Here is a 6,768-nt window from a genome sequence, read left to right on the forward strand (position 1 = left end):
AGGCAATAGTCAACAAAGTACTTGAGTGATATGGAGAAGAAACAAGTGGAGAACTTATTTTATTATTGTATTTTTATCTTTGTCTTCACTTGTACACTTGGTGATATATAAACCAAGTAGCAGCTAGTAATTAGATAAGAATTTTTTCCAGTGCTGTTTAGAAAAATCTTGAGAGAAAAATTATCTAGTTTGTACTAGGACGCAGCTGTGATCAACATCTTGAATCACAGATTTTCTGAAATACCATCTCTGGTGTAACAACAAATCCACCAGAAAAGTTTTTAAGGTCTGTTGTGTTCTTTACATTAGTGCTTGAATATATATCTGTCTGTATTAGCTTAAAGCAATTCACACACTTGTTTATCTTGAACACAAAACCTTTAAAACTGCTCAAAACTTGAAAAAGTTTTGAGATTTACATTCAACCCCCCCTTCTGTAAATCTCATTGTTAGTCCACTTGGAATAACACTTGGCTTTCTTGAAGTATCATGTGAAGAGGCCACTGAATCTCCCTTCCCCCTTTGTACTTGAACACCAACCTTTCAGGTAGGTTTCTATATGCATCAATTGCCCTTCCCTCATCCAGCTCCTCCAGATAGAGGTTTAGATCTGAGAATTCTTTGATGTCACACAAGTACAAGTAGTCTCCCCTGTTGACCTTGGGTTGAGCTTTGACTATTGACTTGGATTTGAGAGGTTACAGCTTCACTTTCTTGACTGCCCTTGATTTTGTCCTTCTTGGCTTAGTAAGAATTGGCAAGTTGAAGTCAGGAATTGGTAATTTATCCCACTCTATTGGCTCATCCTTTGGCACAATAGGCTCTCCATGTATGTTCCTGTAAGGGTCCACCACCCTTATGTCTTCAAACACCACAGAGGGCTTTGATGCTTGAGTTTCAGCTTGAGTGGATTCCTTTGGAAATTGATCTTCCAATTCTTTGTCAACAACATCCAACTTTCTTTTTGTTCTTTTATCCAGTTCTTTCTTTCTTGGGGATTTCTTCTGTTTTTCAATCTTCTTCTCTGATTCAGTAGCTTGAGATGGTTGAGAGGGAATTTGTTGAGAAGAATTCACAGCCCGAAGCTTGGCCAAGATAGCAAACTGTTCTTTCTTTTGTTTAGACTTCTTTGCATCTAGAGCAGCTTCCCTCTTTTCCTGCTTCAATCTGGCTTTTTCTTCTTCCTTTGCATGAGCAAATTGTGGATGTCCAGCTACCACACAAATTTCCTTCCCATTTCTGAATATCTTTGCAATTCTCTTTCTTGAGGCTGAATCAGCTGGATCTTTGTAGAGGAGAATAGATCTTGATAGAAGCTTCTTTTCATCAGGCTTGGGTGTCTCATACACAGAATCCATAGGGTTCTTCAAAGATAACTTTGGATAGTTTGCCCTTGGTTTAAAAATTATCTCAGCCTTTATAGTCTTGATGCAGGAAGATTGTCCTTTCTCCAGATAGTTCATGCTCATCTCATTCACATTGATTGGCTTGACATGAGAGTGATGGATGGCTGACTGATCTGGTTCCTTGACTAATTGAAACTTTTTCTGTATTTCCTCATCAATCTTTTTCCAGTTGATCAGAGTCAACTCTTCTTTATCAGCATCTTTCAAATTTGCTGTTGCTGCTGCATTTATAAGATCTATACCATCTGCAACTGGTGGCTTGGAGATAGTAATTGAAGGTACAATTACTTTGCTGATTTGAACTTGAAGTTTCTCCCCCTCAGTTGGTCCTTTCTCCCCCTTACTTGATTCTCTCTCCCCCTTTTTGTTATCATCAAGTGGAGGAGTTAGGCCTTGTGCTTTAGCCAGTTGCATAAGAAGATTTGTCTGAGTCTGTTGATTTTGAAGAAGTAGAGCCACAGAATTCTCAATAACCTAAACTCTGTTCTCCAGCTTGGCTATCTTCTTGTCAGAATCTGATTCTCTCCTCAACCTTAGTAATAGATCATGCATGGTACCATATGGCATTATTGAATCCAGCTTCTCAGAGTTATATGTCTTTAAGTCAGCTATCTTCTTTTTCAATTCATCCACACTGAGATTTTGTCTTGAGTGTTGGATCTTCATTAAATGCAAAGAGTCTAGGTGAGCTTGAAGAACAACCTTGGTACCAGCATCTGAAGCTTCCTGAAGGGCCTGCTGAATAGCTATTACTTGTTTTACCAAAGACACCTCAAATTGCCCTGGTGAAAATTCCTTTGCCCATCCCCATTTAGGTAAACTAAAAGCAGAACTTGGGCCTTCAGCTCCCCCTATGTTCATGCTTCCATCCAAAGAACCAGAGTCATCATCATCAGAATTTACTCCAAATTCTTCAGATGGCTCTCCAGCTTGAGAAGGCATTCTGTTCACAGCAGCTTTATCTCTTTGAAGAGATTCTGTGGTGTGCACTAAATTCAAAGTCTACTCTGCCTCCACATTGCCCTGAGCAGCCAACAGTTGATAGGCTGAAACAGGGTGAGTAAAAGTGTCAGCATCCAAGGAAATTTTATCAATTACAGCTTTGTAATGTTGCTGAAATTGTCTTCCCTTGTCAGCATCATCCACAATCATTGACTCACTAGCAATGGCTGGTTCCATCCTTATTTCTCCAGTACCTGCCTTTCTCTCATATTCTCTCTTTTGTTGCATCAGGGTCTCACCCTGGCTCCCCACCCTCACACCCTCACCTTCACCTACTAAGGTGGGACTCCTCTCACTCACTTTTGCCAATCCTGAATGAATGGATTGCTGAGATTCACTCTTTTCCTCTCCTTTTGCCTGGGAGCAACCCAGCCTCTCACTCAATGCACTCTCCTCTCTCAGTCCTAAGAGTGATTGTATTACCACCAAATCTTCTGCACTTGAAATTATTGAAGTTTGAAGTTGTGCAGAGACACTCGACGGATAAGTGATATCCGTCGGGTGAGTGGTAAATCTATCCGACGGATAACTGCTGTTAAGCTTATCCGTCGGGATACAATCACTACTCGATGGATGAGCAATATCCATCGAGAGAGTAGAAATGAATGAGGTGGGAAGAGAAACTATTGTTGACTCTGTGTTGATTGAAGTTATTTGAGGCACAGATGTCACAATAGAATCAGAAAGAATTGGCAAGTGAGCCAACAAATCATCTAAAAGATGATGCTCACTTGCACTAGATTTTGGCTTCCCCAACAGAGTTAAAGAAGGGGAATCAGGAATTGAAGTGTTTATCATGTCCACTTCCAGTGAGTTAGTTGGTGAGTATTGTGTTTCTGTGGCTTCTATTATGAGAGATTTTGGCTGTGACTCCACATTTATTGGAGCCACATCAATCTGAATTTGAGAAGGTGCAGGGACTGTGTCTTTAGCACCAGTTTGCACTAAGTGTGTGCCCTGTGCATCCCCAGTTGTTTTGGATTTATTCTTTCTAGTGTAAGTTTGGTGTGAGCTTGTGTCCCTAACCCTCTTGGCCTGTGCTCTTGGATGAGAGCTTTGTTCAATAGCCACATCCTTTTGGGAGGATGCAACTAGAAGTGAGCTTTTGTCCTTTTTAAGCACTACAGTTTGTTGGGAAACTGCAGTGTGGCTAGGCTGGGATTCACTCAACTCTCCAACCTTATCCTTGGGGTTTCTTTGATGTTCACCCCTTCCCTCACCTATCTGACCCTCCTTCACACTCCCCTCTTTGGCTTTGGTAGATTTTTCAACTAGTACCTTTTGAGAGATACCAGAGGGGGTTTTCTTTGATTTGGATTTGGAAATTATAGTTGTTTTGGCAGCTTTGGTAGGCAACTGTTTGGTCATTATCACAGTTGCCATAGCTATGGCTGAAGTCAAAGAAATAGAAGAGATTGGAATAGTTGAGGGTCTGGATGAACTTACCTCACTTACCTGAGGTGTCATCATTACAGGAAAATAGAACATTGGCACATCCTTGTGATGGTTGGCTCTGTTCAAGTCTGCAATGATTCTTCTCTCTTGAACCCAACAAGCTAATTTGTTGTTTGGGTTCTCAAGTTCAATCTCTTGACAAAGATGGTTAGCCAAAAGCATAAAAAATCTAGCATAGTAAATATTCTTTCCTCTTTTGGCTAAGTCACCTAGTTTAAAACCTAACTCATACACAACAAGGTCACTGAAATTGTAATATTTGTCTGTAACTAGCATGTATAGCATGTTAAGCATGGAAATATTCACAGAATCAAAATTACTGATTTTTCCAGAAAAGACTTTAGTTACTACATCACACAAGTAACTCCATTCCTTCCTAAGACCTAGTCTTCTAATTTCACTTAGTTTTGCAGTAGGAAGTGCATAATGAATGGAATTGAGCATATTGACAATATCAGTGTCAGTGTGTGGTGCAGTTACATTATCATCAGGAATCTTGAAACATGCTTTTATGACATCACTATTGATACAGAAATCATTACCTTTGATGGTTAGAGTGATGGTTTTGTCAGTAGAGTTATAGATTGTTGTTGTCCACATCTCCTCAACAACTTCACAATAAATTGTGGGTGATTCCAACATGGCAAAACTTAACTTGCAGTTGTTCACGAAGTCCATCATCTTATGATAGTCTTCAGATTGGTGAATCCCCTTATTAACCAAGGCAGTGAAGTTGTTCTTCTCATAGATGAACCCAGTCTGTGACATGATCTTAACTACGGGTGCCATTGTTAGAGAAGAAAAGCTTGAAGAGAAAGAGGATTTTTGCTTGAGAGAGAATGAAGTAACACAGTTGAATTTGAGAATGATAAAAGAAAATGATTAGAATGAAATAAGCTTTTATACTTTACTCAAAATCAACTGATAAAAGTAATAAAGAGAAGTAAATTACCCAATAAAAATTGTCTAAAATAGCCGTTTTAAATAAACTGTAAAAATTCCACCCATTATCCGTCGTGTAATGCTTACAAACTGTAAGTATACTCGATGGATAATGTTCAGGGAATTAACGGTTAAGTTTTAGACACTTCGACGGATGAGGATAAGTTGATATCCGTCGAGCTTTAAAGTACTCCAGAAAAGTAATTGATTTTTATTTACAATTTGTATATCGACGGATGACTCAACTCGATGGATAATGGTCATCCGTCGAGATGCAAATTTTGGCTTAGCTAAAATTTGCATCCAAGACTAAAATTCAGTTATATTTCTGGCTACTTTTCAACTTGCAAAATAATTCAGATAAATTCAAGAGTAATTAAGCATACCTAACTCACTTACCAACCTAGAAAAGGTGGATTCATCCAGTGGTTTGGTAAAAATATCTGCAAGTTGCTTCTCACTTGGAACAAAATGTAACTCTACAGTACCATTCATTACATGTTCCCTTATGAAATGGTACTTGATGTCTATATGCTTTGTCCTTGAATGTTGCACTGGATTTTCAGTGATGGAAATTGCACTTGTGTTGTCACAGAAAATAGGAATCCTTTCAACTTGCAAACTATAGTCTAGCAATTGATTTTTCATCCATAAAATCTGTGCACAGCAACTGCCAGCAGCAATATATTCAGCTTCAGCTGTAGAAGTAGAAACTGAATTTTGCTTTTTACTGAACCAGGACACAAGCTTGTCTCCTAAAAATTGACAGGTTCCTGTTGTGCTTTTTCTATCAATTCTGCAACCTACATAATCTGCATCTGAATAACCAGTTAGATCAAAGCCACAATCTCTAGGATACCAAATGCCAAGGTTTGGTGTTTCTTTGAGATATCTGAAGATTCTCTTAATAGCTATTAGATGAGACTCTCTAGGATCAGCCTGAAATCTAGCACACAAACATGTAGCAAACATTATATCTGGCCTACTAGCTGTTAAGTACAGAAGTGAGCCAACCATGCCTCTATAACTTGAAATATCCACAGACTTTTCAGTAGTGTTTAGTTCAAGCTTAGTTGCAGTGGCCATGGGAGTTTTTGCAGATGTACAATCCATTAGATCAAACTTCTTTAAAAGATCAAAAATATATTTAGTTTGACTAATGAATATTCCATCACTAACTTGCTTAACTTGTAAACCAAGAAAGTAAGTTAGTTCTCCCATCATACTCATTTCATACTTGCTTTGCATCAGTTTGGCAAACTTTTTACAAAGTTTCTCATCTGTAGAGCCAAAAATAATATCATCTACATAAATTTGAACAAGTATGCTAGAGCCATTCACATTTCTGAAAAATAAAGTTTTATCTACAGTACCTCTTGTGAAGTTATTTTCCAAAAGGAACTTTGATAAAGTGTCATACCAGGCTCTAGGTGCTTGCTTCAGTCCATAAAGTGCTTTCAGTTAGATAATAGACATACTCTGGGAAATTTGGATCTTCAAAGCCAGGAGGTTGACTTATATACACTTCTTCCTCCAAATCTCCATTCAGAAAGGCACTTTTGACATCCATTTGATAGACCTTAAAATTGGCATGGGCTGCATAGGCTAAGAAGATTCTGATGGCTTCAAGTCTTGAAACAGGAGCAAATGTTTCATCAAAATCTATTCCTTCTTGCTGACAATAGCCTTTAGCAACCAATCTTGCTTTGTTCCTTACTACTATGCCATTTTCATCCATCTTGTTTCTGAATACCCATTTGGTGTCTATTGGATTCTTTCCTGTAGGCTTGGGTACCAGCTTCCATACTTTATTCCTTTCAAATTGCTTTAGCTCCTCCTGCATAGCTAAAATCCAATCAGGATCTAACAAGGCTTCTTCTACCTTCTTTGGTTCTTCCTTAGACAGGAAGCTGCTGTATAGACATTCTTCTTGAGTTGCTCTCCTGGTTTGAACTCTGGAAGA

This window comes from Apium graveolens, chromosome 7 (assembly GCF_009905375.1).
Source record: "Apium graveolens cultivar Ventura chromosome 7, ASM990537v1, whole genome shotgun sequence".
NCBI lineage: Eukaryota > Viridiplantae > Streptophyta > Magnoliopsida > Apiales > Apiaceae > Apium > Apium graveolens.